The sequence below is a fragment of the Bombina bombina genome, chromosome 6, assembly GCF_027579735.1.
Source record: "Bombina bombina isolate aBomBom1 chromosome 6, aBomBom1.pri, whole genome shotgun sequence".
Taxonomy (NCBI): Eukaryota; Metazoa; Chordata; class Amphibia; order Anura; family Bombinatoridae; genus Bombina; species Bombina bombina.
The window spans coordinates 656,784,598-656,803,553 of record NC_069504.1 but is presented as its reverse complement, the minus strand read 5'-3'; positions in this window follow the sequence as shown (position 1 = coordinate 656,803,553).

Here is an 18,956-nt window from a genome sequence, read left to right as displayed (position 1 = left end):
TTGGACACAACAGATCAATGGAACGGGATATCTCCAAATACAGCCTATCTGGCATCATTATATATGGGGAACAAAAAAAAACAAAACAAAAAAAAAAGGGGGGTGGAAGGTTAAATATGAATGCACGCACACTTTTAGGCTGTGTGTGCTACAGACTGGCGGGTCAGGAATCCAATGTTGTTTAATATGTTCCAATGTGAGCAATGTTTTGTTGTTTGCTTTTACTGTTATTCACTTTTAGTTCAAATGCAAGTTCTGACCATAAATGTATGTAATGTTTTTGGGTTACTTTATCTAAACAGTTTACCACTTTCATTATCACCCTGCATAGGAGCGCTGAGGTTACTACCTCCTATTGTATTTCTATATTTGTCACTATAGACTGCCTTTCCTCTTTGTACCACCTCTAATCCCCAGATCCCACTGAGATAGCAGTAAGGAGCTTTGACTCCAGCTCTTTGAGCTACTTGAAGATCCCTTTCCATATATCAATATCTCTATCTCTCTATTCCTCTGTTCGCCCTCTATAACCCTCTCCCTATATTATAAGCCTCACTTCCCTCTACGTAAACCTTCCCCTCCCCACCCACCCTTTTTTTTTTTCTCAATATGGGCCCTCGGATCCAGACTCACACCCTCGATCTTATTACAGTAAATGCCAAGGGTCTTAACAGCCCAGAGAAATGCTCAATTGTCACTCGGGACTTGCGTAGACTGGGTGGTGATATAATATTCATCCAGGAAATGCATTTCTCGAAATTGTGAGAACCCAGGTGGTTTAGCAGACAATACCCAGTGGCCCATTTTGCCTCCAGACCCTCTAAAAAAATGGAGTTGGGATACTGTTTGGTCACACTGTACCATTTCAACTTGAGCAGGCATTGAAGGACCCCAATGGGAGGTACATAATATTGACAGGCACACTTTATGGAAGACCCATTACCTTTGCAAATCTCTATTTCCCAAACAGAGCGCAAGATTTATTTTTAAAAGGCATAGCAATTAAACTTTTGGAGATGTAGAAAGGGACACTTTATGTGGGGGGTGATTTTAATGTCTCTCTAGTCCCTGCCCTGGACACCTCGGACGGACTCTCCAGCGCTCCCCATAGGGTGCTAAAACACTTGGCTCAAACCTTTAAAGAACTGGCCCTCCATGACATCTGGCGGACTTTTCATCCAACAGATAAAAATTATACCTTTTATTCGTACCCTCACAAAAAGTACACAAGGATTGACTACCTCTTTACTGACCCTGCGGGCCTCATAGTTACAACGGGCTGTTCCATTAGTCCGATCACATGGTCGGACCATGCTCCAGTTAAATGTGTAATTGAATGGCCCAATACTCCAATAATACCCTATATTTGGAGACTGGATGAATGTCTGTTAGACGACAGACTTTAATCCAAAAACTGCATGAGGGCATAGAGGAGTACTTCCGTCTCAATACAGATGAGACTATGGACGACCAGGTTGTTTGGGAGGCCCACAAGTGTGTGGCCAGGGGCCTGCTGATGAGGCACAGTGCGATGCTGCGTAGAACCAATAGGAATGCTTATAATGAGCTATTGGCTCAAGTTGCCTTGACAGAATCGGCTTACAAAGAACAGCCTGATAATCAAGAGAAACAAAAGAGTCTGGCTGCTGCAGAAAGAACAGCACAAAAAAAGTGCTTATTCTGCCCCAGCAGTACTTTGAACATAGTAATAAAACGGGCAAATGGTTGGCTCGTGCTCTAGCTAGAAAACGACTGCGCTCATATGTACATGAGATAGTTGACAGGACAGGCAGGAAGCACAGTGACAGTCAGTCCATCGCTAATGCGTTTGGGAGCTTTTACAAAGCCTTATATAACCTACACACACCTGCAGATGGACAGGGGGATCCAGAGGTGGCGCCGGTCTCTGAGCAGGAGATCTTGGATTATATCTCGGGAGCCGATCTACCATGTCTGACCGTAGAGGAGATGGAGCAACTTGATGCACCTTTCACCTCCAAGGAGATCCTGGTTGCCATTAAAGACCTCCCGGTGGGGAAAAGCCCTGGCCCGGACGGGTTTGGGACACGCTATTATAAAAAATTTGCTGATATTCTGGTGCCACACCTGCTCCAAATATTTAACCAACTATCTGTGACCCCAGTGCTACCCCGCGCTCTATGTTGAAAGCCTTTATCTAGGTTATTCCAAAGCCTGGTAAACCTGAAAATCATCCCAGCAGCTATAGACCTATCTCTTTGCTTAACTGTGATGTTAAGATATTGGCTAAGGTCATGTCGAACCATCTCAAAAAATATCTCCCCCAACTGGTCAATACAGATCAGGTGGGATTCGTCCCGGCCCGGGAGGCCCGGGACAATACTCTTCGGGTCATCCAGCTGATATCTTACGCACAGGCCAACTCCGCCCCATTGATCTTGTTGTCAACGGACGCGGAGAAAGCCGTTGATAGGGTAAATTGGACCTTCATGAGACACACACTGGGAAAGATGGGTATAGGGGCGCGCTTTCTCAATTTGGTCTTTTCACTGTACTCCAACCCTAATGCTAGGGTCTGAGTGAATGGCTTACTCTCGGAGTCCTTCCTCATCTCCAATGGTACCAGGCAGGGATGTCCTCTGTCACCCCTGCTCTTTGCTCTAGTTATGGAGGTCTTAGCGAGCCATATCCGAGATAACCATGACATCATCGGCATCCGGACCGGAGGGGTGGAACACAAGTTGGCAATGTATGCTGACGACATTCTACTCACCCTGGTAGACAACGCAAGGTCCCTGCAGGCCTCATTGGAAGAATTTGAGGCATTCGGCCGTGTTTCGGATTTCTCACTTAATCTTGGGAAGTCTGAGATTCTGAATATCTCCATGCCACAAGAAAGCTTTGCTACGTGTGGCTTCCGCTGCCCCCTGAAAATAGCAACGAAGCACCTGAAGTACCTGGCCATCATTCTGGCCTTCCCAGTCAAGGAAATAGTCAATGTAAACTATAAAAGCATTAGAGATGACACCATCCGTGACTTTGAGACGTGGAAGAACAAGACCTCCTGGATGGGACGTATACACGTCACAAAAATGAATATTTTGCCAAGAGTATTGTATATCATGCAGGCAATCCCCTTGGCCTCAGCAGGCCAAATAATTCATCAAATACAATCGGCAATGGAAGCATATATATGGAGAGGTCAGAAACCGAGGATACAAAAAAGAACAATGTATCTCTCAAGATCCAGAGGAGGTGCAGGGGTTCCGCGCTTAAGTGATTACTTCAAAGCAATCTTACTCCAACGATTGGTGGAGTGGTGCCACGGCTCGACGAACAAAGCATGGATAGGCTTGGACAGGGAGATTCTACGAAAGGGAAACGTCGGTGCTCTTGCATGGATTAGCCCTAGTCCCCGCCCTACTTGGGTGGCTCAGTACCCCCTGATTGGGGACGTACTACAGAGCTGGGATAAACTACTCAAAGTGGGCAATCAGATCTCCACGACGGTCTCTCCGGTAATGCCAGTCCGTGAAAACCCAGACAATGGCATCGCGAATAAAACATACTCCTCTGGCTCCTCTTACCGGTTGTCGGAAGCCTCCATATCTAACGCGCTATCGCGCGGTAAAGTCAAAACACAGATGGAGCTGGCCGCATGGGATGGTGACCTTTTCTCCTCTTGGTTCCGAGTGGCTCAGCTGAACCATTATGTCAATACCCTTGGAGATGGGGACTCCTTATGCAGACAAAAAATGCACTTTGAAACTTTGTGCACGTCTGAGACCCTACTGCGACACTTGATTTCTATCTTATATAAACTAATTACGGATGGAGGTGGGGAGGTGTTACCTTCGTATGTGATCGCTTGGCAGACAGATTTGGGCATTGAGCCCAATGCGAAGATGTGGCAACCCATTTTCAATAAAGCAAGATGCGCCTCAGTGTCGGCAAGGCTCCAGGAAATGCACTTTAAATTTCTGAGCAGGTGGTACCTCACCCCACAGAGTTTGAAAAAGATCTATCCTCATGCAGGTGGGGAGTGTTGGAGGGGCTGCGGAGAGGAAGGATCCCTACTATATATATGGTGGCATTGCCCCCTAATACAGCCCTTTTGGGCAAGCATGTTCTGTGAGGCTGGCAGACTTCTCCAGATTATCCTCCCACCAACCCTAAATATCTGATCTATCTTGAACTCCCCAAAATAGTTATGGAGGCTAAGCGTCACTTGTTTCTCCTAATGTTAAATGGGGCTAAGGGACTGATACCGAGACACTGGAAATCATTGCAGACACCAAATCTGGAGGAATGGAGGGTAGAGGTCCGGGACTTACTAAATTTGGAGAGGTACCATTACCTCAAGACTGGGAAGATTGAAACACATGAGTATATGACCCTGATATGGGAGGGTAGGAACATATAACCAGTTGAAACTCCCTTGAAATAGCCAAAGTTTGTCCTGTGCTGAGTGGTAGGGATGGTCTGGTGACGTTGTTGGTGTACTGGTCCTTTTCTTTTTCCTTTTTTTTTCTTTCTCTCCTCTCCCCCGCCCCACTTATTTGTCCCCCTTTTCCTTTCCCACTTCCCTCACGCCCTCAAAGCCCACACTAGGCTGAATGCTTCAGCCACATACCTAGCTGCTATATGATACATCAAGTTAAACACCACCATTATGTAGGGCTCTATTGTGTGCAGCTGCACCGACTGGGTGCATTCAACCTGGAAAATGTAACATTGATATGTATTTGATGCATTTAATTCATATGATAATGATGGACAGATGTTCTGTTGTTAAATAATAACTCTGTAACTGTAAAGAAAATTATTGTTTTTCGTTTTGACGACATTTTGCATTTGATATACTGAATGTCTTGTTATTTGTTGAAGCGATTGATGCTGTAACACTACATCTGTTTACTCAATAAAGCTATTTGAAAGAAAAAAAAATGAAAAAAAAATGTCATGCTCTATCTGAATCACGAAAGAAAAAATTTGGGTTCAGTGGGGGTGTACTAGCTAAGAAAATAGTGTTGGAGAAAGTGATGGTTAGGATTAATTGATGTGGGGTGGTAACATTTAGGATCACTTGGCAGAAAAACTGATATCTACATAACACAGGTATTATTGTTTCTTGTTAGTTAAAAACAGATATCGCTCCAGGTATCAATTTGTTTGAAATTACATCTTTATTAATATAAAATATTCTAAATTTTTACACAGCATCTACAGGACGAACCTGTAGACCTTAAATCTACTTGTTAGGCGTTATCTTATAACCGGGGATATCACGTGACACTTAGCAGTATTCTACACCTTCACCTGGAACTGAATGGGTTACTTGGCGAGATCTTGGGAATAAAAATCAGACAAGCAGTAAGTAAAGTCTGAGCAAAGAAATGTAGATAAAGGGATATCCATGAAAAGAATGCACTTAGCACTCTATGCCCAGACTTGTGAATAAGCAGATTTCCGGTTAAAATAAAATATAACTTTTATTGAATATATTAACATAATTGCCGACAGAACTCACACAAATACAGTTAAACATAGAACTCTGTGAGGTTTCTCCTCAATATTATAGAAATAGGAAGTAAAGAATATTGTGAAATTAAGGCCTTATGTAGAAGATAATCTTCACATCACTTTCAAGACGGTTATAGGAGCCTAACTCGCTTGCTTATGTAAATGATTGTGGAATGTAGTTCCCCACTTGGTAAAGTGTAATGATCCACTAGTTCTATAACTTCCCACTGTGTCTATAGTGAGACTGTAATATGATGTGCTTATGTCTAGATTTCTAGGGTAACACAGTGGACTCCAAATAGTGTGTCACACTATCTTGTATATCCTCTTTTTGGCACTTTATTTCATTTAAGCACACATAATCTATATCTGTTATTTACGTGATTTGGGCAGAGTAAATCTACTCTAAGTAGGGTTGGAAAAATGACTCCTGATGTTTGATGGTTGTGTGTAGTAAGTGATCTCGATTCACCTTGTGTTGTATATGTCTCTCTAATTCTCTGTTTCTTTTTATTTTTTCAACAAAAGGTGAATTGAGATCACTTACTACACACAGCCATCAAACATCAGGAGTCACTTTTCCAACCCTACTTAGAGTAGATTTACTCTGCCCAAATCACGTAAACAACATATATAGATTATGTGTGCTTAAATTAAATTAAGTGCCAACAAGAGGATATACAAGATAGTGTGACACACTATTTGGAGTCCACTGTGTTACCATAGAAATCTAGACATAAGCACATCATATTACAGTCTCACTATAGACACAGTGGGAAGTAATAGAACTAGTGGATCAATACACTTTACCGAGTGGGAACTACATTCCACAATCATTTACATAAGCAAGCGAGTTAGGCTCCTATAACAGTCTTGAAAGTGATGTGAAGATTATCTTCTACATAAGGCCTACATGTCGGCAATTATTTTAATATATTCAATAAAAGTTATATTTTATTTTAACCGGAAATCTGCTTATTCACAAGTCTAGGTATAGAGTGCTAAGTGCATTCTTTTCATGGATATCTCTTTATCCACATTTCTTTGCTCATATTCATCTTGTGAGCTGCTGGTGCAACACTGCCCCCTGCAGACTCACGGCCAATCGGCCGCCAGCAGGGGGTGTCAATCAACCCGATCGTACTCGATCGGGTTGAATTGTGGCGATTCCTGTCCGCCTGCTCAGAGCAGGTGGACAGGGTTATGGGGCAGCAGTCTTGTGATCGCTGCTCCATAACTTGTGTTTCTGGCGAGTCTGAAGACTCGCCAGAAACACGGGCCATCAAGCTCAGTTCGGAGCTTGATAGATAGGCCCCATTAAGTGATTTATATACTGTTACATTGCAACATAATATTCATTTGCTACATAGATATATTAATATCAGATAACAAGTGGGGATTGCCAATTTTACTGCCATTGTTTATTTGTGTCTATACAGTAAGTAAAGTCTAATCACTGTTCTGTTTATTATAAGGCATTACATACTTTTATAGACAATGGTTACAGTATATGGGGTTAAACAAATGACGTATCATAATCACACCATTCTACCCAGCATAAGTTAGAACAAAGAAGCACAGTAAAAATATAGAAAAAAGACGACTTCCGGTGGGTGGAGCTGAGGATCGGCAGTGCAGAGAAGGAGCTCCGTACATTGAGCTCTGAGAAAACCCTTAATCTGCTGCCGGACACCTTTGCCCACACCTTAGCCTTGTTGGGGGAACACCCGGACATCATCCTCAACCGGCCAAGTGGTGTGAAGGGCCGACAACTGCCCTTGCCCCCTGAAGCACTGAAAGTGCGCAACGGAACACCAGCCGCGGGCGCCATATTAGATCGCGGCCTTCCCGCATCAAGACACACAGCAGCTTATCGGAAGCTGTGAAAGCCCTGTCTCCCATCACAAAAGTAATCGGAAAGGAGGGTGAGTGCAGAGGAGCTTCACTACATTACAAAGCACAATAGTTCAGGACCTGCTATACCCATCACAGATCTGCCACACAGAGGGGGTTGAATTACCTACATAAAACTAGGCAGGCAACAATGGTGGGAAGTACTTACACAGAAACCCATTTCACAGCCATTAATCTACAGACCTAGCTGGGAGCACCTATTCTGCAATCACTTAAGGCACCACTCACTGTGGAAGGAGCACAACTGGCCACCGCAAGAGAAAGGCATACAGGGGATGCTTACAAAACCTACTTTATTTCACCACAACAAAGCTTTAACAGGTGCACTATTACTATACAGACTATCTGCCACTCCTTGGGACTCTATCTCTCATACCCATCGACACCCCAGCACAGAGACAGATTGTATGAGGGTTTGCTAATTGCACCATAACAAAGAATGTCCTTTTGCCTTTGGGAAAGAACCAGATTATGAAGTGCCGCTGAAGCACAAACAAGGCCTGCATGACTCACCCACGAGGCTTAACAACTTTTATACCAACTAGCTATTTCACACATCATATAAGCTGCCCTCTGACTGCAGCTCAGCAGTGCCACATAAAGGCATAAAGCCACAACGCTGACAATAAAATCATTTGAACTTTGCTATTATACTCTCCCTCTCTCCTGCCCTTCATATGAAGGTTGACAAATATTTCAAGCCTCTTTCTAGTGCATTTGAGAGCAAGATGACTTCAAAGTCTAAACAAGCAGATAGGAGACAACGACACGCCACAGAGGCGCAGATTGACAACCCTCCCTCACCAAGCTCCTCTCACCTACCAGCTAGTGACTCCACAAACCTTATGCAAGAACTAAAATCTTTCTTCCTGCCTAAGATGGAATCTCTCCAGGCAGGCATGGACACTTTAACTAGTGAGGTGCGCCTTTTTTCAACAAGGATGAATCAGGCAGAACAGAGGATTTCAGACTTTGAAGACCGCCAAGATACCACTTCTACCTCCCTCCGACAATTACTACGCCAAAACCAGGCGCTCCAAGACAAAGTCGACGATCTGGAGAATCGTAGCAGACGCAATAACCTCCGTATAATTGGAATACCAGAGAGCATCAAGAACAAAGATCTATTGGAGTTCACAGCACTCACGTTTCCCAGATTATTAGGCATAGACCCGGATCGCCTCCCAATAGATGTGGAAAGAGCGCACCGCATTGGCCCAGACAACGGCCTCTCTACTGCCAATGCCACAAAACCCCGACAGGTCATATTTAAATGTTTAAACTACCAAGAAAAACTGACTTTGCTACGGGCCTACAGGTCACACAAGGCAGATATCATCTATGAAGGGAAAAAACTCCTGCTATTTCAAGATTTTTCAGCAGATGTAACCAAAATGCGCAAAGAATTTGCCCCTTATTGCTCCCAACTATATGAAGAAGGTAGGCAAGTCGCACTCCTTTACCCTGCCAAACTCAGGCTGCAGACCCCTAGGGGCCCCAAGTTCTTCCGTTCCCCAAAAGAATTGAAAGCTTACCTAGAAGAAGAAAAGCAGCAACAAACTGATCCATAGAACATGTCGCTTCCCTCACCTACATACGTATAAGACTCTTTTTAAGATGGGAGATTCTGGACATAGGTGTCTCCGGACACAAGAGGCACTGGCGGCCGAGGAACGCCGCATTACCACTGTGGTTACTCTTTGGAGCACCACTCTTCAAGACGCTGTTCTGCCTCAGGAGGGGGTTCCTCAGAGAACTCACCCTCTCATTCCTGGGACTGTTACTACACCAGGAAACAAGTTTGTAGAAAATGTTGGTTATTGTGTGTTTTCTTGTTTTTGTTCTTGTGTTCATTTTTGTTTTCGTTTTTTTATTTCCAAATTTTGTAATGTTCAATGTACTACGTATTTGCTCTGCCTAGTCAATATCAAGGTGCCCCTTCTGGCCTTAAATTACAGTGTAAAGTCTGACCCCTATGATGCACTACCCCAGAAACACCTGTCACCTATATGTCTCAACAATGTCATATGTATTAACTAATCAATTTCCTTTCTTTATAGCAGAGGGCATGGCTGTTATGCTCGGCGGATGGGTTGACTGGAGACTGACACTTAGACCTCAGATGAATAACCCAGATCGATTGCTTTTCAGCGATGCCTGTGAGTCTTTCCCTCCATCACACTACATATCATGCCACACGCAAACCAACACCCTGTCCTACCTCCACCTCTCTCTTGACACATTACACACACATATGACTGGTGGAAGTAACCCACCTCCCCACCGACAAATATACCTGCTGCCCCCACCCCCCCACAAATTTCTCCAATGACCACAAAACTTAATTTGATATCCTGGAATGTAGGGGGAATAACATCCCCAACTAAAAGAAGTAGAATCCTCCAGTACCTTAATTCCATCCATGCAGACATTGCACTACTACAGGAAACACACCTCACCGCAGAAGAACATGAAAAATTAAAGATTAGATGGGTGGGACAAATTATGTACTCGCCGTCAGAGGGGAGAAAACGTGGGGTAGCTATTCTAATACGAAAAAACCTACCACTGACCTTCTCTAACACTAAAATCGATAAACAAGGCCGCTTTATATTCACCACGCTTCACATCCACACCAGCACTTTCCAGCTATGTAATGTTTATGGCCCAAACCACTCTGACCAGGCCTTCTGGTCATCTCTCCAGTCACTCATTGCCCTACATTCGGATTCACCAGTAATAGTAGGTGGGGACTTCAACATGGCGCAAGCCCTCCCATTAGACAGGTTTTTTGATCCATCACACCCAAGCACAAAGAAGGGAACCCACTCCAAACATAGAAAAGAAACGCAAATCATAACTAATTTTAGAGACGGATTGGGGTTACACGACTTATGGAGATCTCAGCATCCCGACCAAAGGGACTACACGTGTGTCTCAAAGACGCATCATACTTTCTCCCGAATCGACTACTTTCTCACATCCCCCCAAATCACCCCTAGCATACTGAACACATCTATCCTTCCAATTACGATCTCAGATCATGCCCCCATAGACTAATGCTTCAACCTTTCAGAACAGAATCCCAAGAACGAAAATGGAGGTTTCCCTCACACTTATACTCTAATGCAGATTTTAAACAACACCTAAAGGCATATTGGTTTGAATACACCCTAGATAACGAGCAACACAAACCTAACCCTGACCTGTTCTGGCATGCCTCTAAGGCGGTCATCAGAGGCAAAATCACAGCATACACAGCCCATCATTTTAGATCCCAAAAGAAGGTTACCACACAACTCCTTTCAGATCTAACTACCGCATACAATGCTTACCTAGCAAGCCCCACAGAGACCAATCGCCAAAGATACTACACGGTCAAAAAAGACAGGGACACGCACTTACAGATTCTAGACCATAAATTTAACTTGCACAGGCAAGGCAGGTTCTACCGCCATGGCAACAAAGCTGGCAAACTCCTGGCGAACTTAGTAAGACTACACACGCCCAAATCCATTATAACAGCCATTAAGTCAGGGGACCATCTCAAAACAGACACTAAAGATATAATGCAAGTATTCACATCTTACTACAAATCCTTGTACACCAGGCAAAACATCAGGAAAGTGGATAAGGATAAGTTTTGGCAAAAAATTAAAATACCCCAGCTGTCAGATACTCAAAGAGACAGCCTGAATTCCCCCATACATACACAAGAGGTACTACGAGCTATTGGAAATTCCAAACTAGGGAAAGCGGCAGGCCCAGACTCTCTACCAATTGAATATTATAAGATTCTTAGCACAGACATAGCCCCAACCTTGGCCACTACATATTCTGCCTACCTATCAGGGAACGCCGCGCCAGATGCGAGGTTTACAGATGCCAACATTTGCATACTTCCGAAACCACACAGAGACCACACACAACCCTCCTCGTACAGACCGATCTCATTGCTCAACAGCGATTACAAGCTGTTCACTAAAATCTTGGCAGACAGGTTAGCAAACACACTACCGAACATAATACATCCTGACCAGACTGGTTTCATCAAACACAGCACCTCAGTGACTAACATCAGAAAGACACTAGCTGTTATATCTCATTATAATAACCCACATTACATGGACACACAGAAACCCAACATTGATGCGTGCCTTCTCGCCATCGATGCCGAGAAGGCATTCGATAGAATAGAGTGGGACCACCTGTACACCTCCTTGGAAAAGTTTGGCATATCTGGGAATTTCCTTACCGTGCTCCAAACACTATACACGTCACCTTCAGCTTCCATAATCATTAATGTCCAACTATCCTCACCGTTCCTTCTGGAGAGAGGAACCAGGCAGGGTTGCCCCCTGTCCCCTCTGCTTTTCAATTTAGCGATAGAACCACTGGCATGTTATATTCGCCAATGCAGTGAAGGCTTAAAAATTCATAAACAGATAATGCATTTATCCCTGTATGCCGACGACCTTTTGTTATATGTCCCAAACCCACACACTAATGTACCCAAACTGCTGCTCATGCTACACGAATTTGGGGAATTCACAGGCTACAAAGTCAACACGGATAAATCAGAATTAACATGGCTGCTTAACACCCAAAAAAATCCATTACAGGGCACAGACTTGAAAGTGACCACAGGAACCTTCACATATCTAGGGATCCACTTGCATATAAACACTAACAAACTATACCACCTCAACATAGAAAATACAATAACCCTCATCCACAATCAAATGAAGGGGTGGAGAAACCTACCCCTGTCTACTACGGGTAGGATCCATCTTTTAAAAATGATTATCCTACCAAAGTTGCTTTACCCCCTTCAGATGCTCCCCCTCCTAATGACAAAGCGGGATCTCAATGGTCTAACAACCCTATTTGGCAAGTTTGTCTGGAATCAAGGGAAACCAAGGATAAACAGACTTCATCTGGCAATGCCAATCCACTCAGGTGGGCTTAGCCTCCCCAATATTAGATGGTACAACTGGGCATCCCTGATCAAGGTTGTGGTGGGATGGTTGTCCCAATCAGACTATTTTTGTCCCCCCATAGAAGGTGACTTACTAGCACCAATACACCCAGCTTTCTTGCCACACACACAGCTCTCATCCCTCCCCCCGCATATAAAACACAGCATACTATTCAGGGATCCGATGAGGGCCTGGGCTAAACTCTGCAGATTATGGGGGATGGACTTCACATTCAGCAAATATCTGCCTCTACAGGGCAACCCCAATTTCATGCCAGGATACACTACAGCAGCTTTTAAAATGTGGGAACGCAAGGGACTAAAGATGGTGGCACAATTACTCAATCCTACCACACATCAGATACTCACCTTCTCTGACCTACAAGCCCAATACACTCTCCCCAACACGCACAGATTCGCCTACTTTCAAAGTCGGCACTATGTACAGAATATCCTACCTGCAGGACTAACTTCGCCAGGGTTAACTAAGATAGCCGCACTTTGTAACTTGGCTACTCAAGGAACGCACTCCATTACACCTATCTATAAGCAAATAGTAGCACAAAATGAGACACAGACATTGCAGGAAATAGTAACCAAATGGCAAGGACAAAGAATCCCTGAGGTCACGCAGGAACAAATTACCCATAGCATACAAGCAGTCAGAGCAACCACCCTGTCTTCAAACCTGCGTGAAACACAAGTAAAATTCCTGCACCAGGCATATATCACACCTAAAACTAGAGCGAAATGGGTCCCAGAGGCATCTAATACATGTCCTAAGTGTATGGCCCCCACACCGGACCTGATACACCTGGTCTGGGATTGCCCCAAATTGCAAAGGTACTGGGGCAAAGTTAAATTCTGGTTATCAACAATGCTCAAAACCAACATATCATTGGCCGTAGCAAACGTACTCTTCTTTCAAGACATTGACTTACCCTCTCGACGCCAAAAGTTCTTTAACCTAGTTGTCTTAATGGCCAGAAAACTAATGTTACAATATTGGGCTAGAAACAGGGAACCCCCCTTCAAAAAACTGACTCACGCAATGTATCAACAGCTTTTAATAGAACAAGTAGATACACAAGGGGACCGTGATGCCAGAATAAAATTATTTATAAATAAGTGGGAGCCGTACTTACCGAAAGACTTAAGAGAAAGACTCCTACGCCCCTTTCAAAATACTATATTCATGCTTAACGAAAACCTACACGGTCGATGGTGCTCGCTGAGCCCTGAAACAGATACTTGACAGAACATAACTGACATAACAAGTGACTAACTGCCTGAATGACTGGGCCTGGGGCCTCTGACTAAACCCATCCGCAGATGCATATGCATATGAGTATTCATACATAAAATGGTAATAACACTGTTTCCCTTACTATTGATAGTATCGCACCCAACTACCTCATAGATTACAGAGAGCATACTCCAGTATCCAGCATAAGGGATCTGAACAGGTACAACAAAAAGGATCATGAGAAGAGCCTTACACCAGTGTTAATAAGTAACTTCATTGTTGTACAAACAACGCCTCCCTGTTCATCTCTCCCCCTCCTATAATACGCCTGGTTATGCCCAACGGTATGCAACCCAATTAATACCAATGATCAACATCTGTCACTGTTTATGTTTTTTTTGTATTGTTTTATTTGTTGTTTTGCTTATTTAAATGTTATATTAACACATGGAGCTTGGCCACCCCACATGGTTCAAGAATAGACTTTTGGACTCTAAGCAGTTTTTGTTATGGTACTGAGACCGTACTTTGTTGCCTACATCATGTCTTACTATGTTAAATATTGTGCACAACTGTGTGGTGCTGATCAAGTTTCTCTGTGGAAAAATTTTCAAAAATAAAGTTTTAAAAAAATAATAAAAAAAAAATATAGAAAAAAAAAAGTTATACTGAGAAACAGTTTTAGATAACGGTGTATCTGGGCGCATCACCAGGACATAGCAAGGCCATTCTTGAGATACAATTGTTGCATATGAAACTATAATCTAATGTCAGCAGTTGTCACAACATAATAAAACACATTATGAAGAAATATAATGAACTCATCTTATAATAGAGTCTAAAACAAAATGTATGAGTAGAGACAAAATGGTGTCAGTATTGTTATATATATATATATTCTTACATTCCACCCTTTTATTCTAACAGAATAACATAAAATGAAAATTAAACAACTATATAAAAGGCACAGAAAATTAGTAAATCTATTAACAACAATGTAAGCCTAACACTATGGTATAACATGAATCTATGTGAGAATACTGTAGAGAAATTCATTCACATTTACTGCTATAATAGTTAACTATAATAAAACGCTGAATAGGCCACAATATATCACTGCACATTAGTACGGGCTCTCACATACTCTCTGTCTACCTCCCAGCATCCCCAAACTACTTGTCTTTCTGCACAAAGACCCAACCAGCTCCCTATCTACCCCTAAACAACACTGCATCTTTATTTCTCAACCTTCATAGCTTGCATCCCCAAATAGCATTGATATTTCCCTGCTCTGTACTCTCTCCACATTGAAGCATAACATGGGAACAGCACACGTATCTCTGGGTTGCCTCTGATCACTTTAAGAACAGTCTTTGTCCTCTTAGAGCTCCACCTCCATCAAACACTCTACTTCAATACCATAGTCCATTTGCAGTAGGGGTGCTTTACACATGAGAAAGTGTCCCTCTGCAGATACATGCTGGAACTACAATGGTTTGTTCATGGGGTAGGCAAGGGAAACAGGTTGATTCTCATAGCAACAGACACTCGAGTCAGAAGGAGTCAAAGAAGGAAACAAAACAGCACAAGATGAGCGTGCAGCCTGATACAATCATAATTATGCCCAACAAAACTTTTGCACTTTTTGTAAGCATCACAATTTCCTTTAATAGCTTATCCTATGTCATTTAAAATGAGGAAAACGTGGATATATAATACAAGAAAATACATTTATTATACTTTACAGAAAGTAACTCACAGTTACTCTATACAATTTAAATGATACATTAAGGGCTCCATGTACTAAGCCGTCAATTCATCCGTCATTGTAGACGCGGATAAACTCGCCGTTACTCGCCGCGGGCGAAATGGTGTCCGCTGTCGCTATGTACTAATATTCCCCCAATAAATAGACAAGTCTAGCCCGCCGCGAGCAGTTGCGGATTGTTGATAAATTTGACGCCTCGCTCGCCGCGACTAAGCTGATGGTACTTAACTTTCAGTTGAATTGTCTGGCCAATTATTAACACGTGACATGCAAGGTGTCACGAACATCATAGTAGTCGCGGGAATAGAATTTTGCTCCTATAAAAGTTCAACTTATCTAAACAACTTTATTATTGTTCAAAATTTTTTGAAGAGTGATAACAGAGCGTTATTTTTGTAATATTTATTTACAATTTGGATATGGCTTCATCTGGATCTGATAATATATAAATATTAATATAAAAATAATTATAAAGATTGACAACTAACAATACAAATTTAAATAGATTACTCTTTAATTACAGTCGACAAATTGGGCGCAATTTATGTACATGGAAATGAGAGACAAATTAGACGCCAGTTATGCTGTAAGTACAATGCTGATATTACTGCCTTTTATATATGTCTAGACTGGCGTCTAGATTGACTTTCCTATTGTTTTGTACCTTGCCCGCCACCTAAAAGGTGGCGAGGCAAAAATAGCGAGGTGGGAGCGGAAATTGTAGCGAGCGGACAAATAGATTTTTTAGTACATTCGTTTTTTGGCGAGTTGGTGGTCAAATGTGTCTAATTACAGTGAAAAATGGAGCGGTAGCGAGGTTTGGCGGATAAGTACGCTCGCAATTTTAAAGATGCGAGTTTTAACATAATTGACGGCTTTGTACATATCAGTTTGCGAGTTTTGATGCGAGATTTGTTGCGGGTAGCTCGCTGACTGCTTAGTACATGGAGCCCTAAACATGAATACTAAGCAAGTAAAAACTGCTAGACTTCATCAAGAGGCTGTATGCCTATGCTAAGTATCTTGTGCTAAGGCCTGCCCTGCAACAAAAATGAAAAAGTAAAACATTCAATAAAAACATTTTCTTTAAAATTAATTTCTTCACACTTTCTCTTTGAACTACTAAAAAATAAATAACCTAGTGTTGTTTTATTCTGCAAAGCTACTACATGTAATGTTTATACTTTGCCAAATATGATTTTAGTAGAATCAGCTGTCTCATCTGATATAAACACTACTAATTTACTAACGGCTAGATTATGAGTTGCATTATGAGTAAAAAAGCAGCGTTAAGCCTCATAGCGCTGTTTTTTTTACTATCGCTGCTATTACGAGTCTTGCAAATTTAGGGGCACCGCACACTTTTTTGGCCTTACCGCAAATCAACTTACGCAAATTGCGTATAGTCTTTTTTCTATGGGACTTCCATAGCACTGGCATTACAAGCTTGTCCTGCGAGGCCAAAAAGTGAGTGGTACACCCTATCCCGTCAAGATTCGTACCGCATTTTAAAGTCAGTAGTTATGAGTTTTACACTACAACGCTGTAGCATAAAACTCATAACTAAAGTGCTAAAAAGTACACTAACACCCATAAACTACCTTTTGACCTCTAAACCGAGGCCCTCCCGCATCGCAAACACTATAATAAAAATATTAACCCCTAATCTGCCGCTCCGGACTTCACCGCCACTAGAATAAACATATTAACCCCTAAACAGCCGTACTCCCGCCTCACAAACACTAGTTAATTATTATTAACCCCTAATCTGCTGTTCCTAACCAAGCCGCCACCTACCTACATTTATTAACCCCTAATCTGCCACCCCCAACGTTGCCGCCACTATATTATATTTATTAACCTCGAAACCAAAGTCTAACCCTAACCCTAACACCCCCTAACTTAAATATAATTCAAATAAATATAAATAAAACCTGCAATTATTACCTAAATTATTCCTATTTAAAACTAAATACTTACCTGTAAAATAAACCCTAAGCTAGCTACACTATAACTAATAGTTACATTGTAGCTAGCTTATGGTTTATTTTTATTTTACCGGCAAGTTTTTATTTATTTTAATGAGTTAGAATAGTTACTAAATAGTTATTAACTATTTAATAACTACCTAGCTAAAATAAATACAAATTGACCTGTAAAATAAAACCTAACCTAAGTTACACTAACACCTAACACTACACTACAATTAAATAAATTCCCTAAATTAAATACAATTAGCTAAATTACAAAAACAAACAAACACTAAATTACAGAAAATAAAAAACAAATTACAAGATCTTTAAACTAATTACACCTAATCTAATAGCTCTATCAAAATAAAAAAAGCCCACCCAATATAAAAAAAAACCTAGCCTAAACTAAACTACCAATAGCCCTTAAAAGGCCCCAAAGAAATCAGCTCTTTTACCGGAATTTTTTTTTACAAACAACCCCCTCAACAGTAAAACCCACCACCCACACAACCAACCCCCCTAATAAGATCCACTTACAGTTTTGAAGAGCCGACATCTATCCTCAACTAAGCCGGGAGAAGTCTTCATCCAAGCGGCAAGATGTCCTCAATGAAGCCGGCAGAAGTGGTCCTCCAGACGGGCAGAAGTCTCCTTCCTTCCGACGTGGAGCGGCTCCATCTTCAAGACATCTGGCACAGAGCATCCTCTTCCAACGACGACTACCTGTCGAATGAAGGTACCTTTAAGTGACGTCATCCAAGATGGTGTCCCTTAGATTCCAATTGGCTGATAGAATTCTATCAGCCAATTGGAATTAAGGTTGATCCAATTAGCCAATAGGATTGAGCTCAAATTCTATTGGCTGTTCCAATAAACCAATAGAATGCAAGCTCAATCCTATTGGCTGATTGGATCAGCCAATAGAAACATAGATACATAGAAACATAGAATTTGACGGTAGATAAGAACCAAAAAGGCCCATCAAGTCTACCCATATTACATGTTACTTTTTCCTTAGGATAGCTTGTCCGAGGCATTTTTAAATTCCTTTACAGTCTTTGTGCTTACCACCTCAAATGGAAGTTTATTCCATGAATCCACCACCCTTTCTGTAAAAAAATGCTTCCTCAAATTTCTCCTGAATCTGCTACCCTCTAACTTTAGAGTGTGACCCCTTGTTTTGTCATTTTTTTTTGTGAAAAATGCTTTCAGATTCTATTTTATTAAGTCAGACAATAGGATTTTCTCAACCTTAATTCCGATTGACTGATAGAATTCTATCAGCCAATCGGAATCTAAGGGACGCCATCTTGGATGACGTCACTTAAAGGTACCTTCATTCGTCGGGTAGTCGTCGTTGGAAGAGGATGCTCCACGCCGGATTTCTTGAAGATGGAGCCGCTCCGCATCGGTAGGATGACGATAGAATATACCGTCTGGGTGAAGATTTCTGCCCGTTTGGAGGATCACTTCTGCCGGCTTCGTTGAGGAAATCTTGCCGCTTGGATGAAGACTTCTCCCGGCTTCGTTGAGGATGGATGTTGGCTCTTCAAAACTGTAAGTAGGATTTTTTAA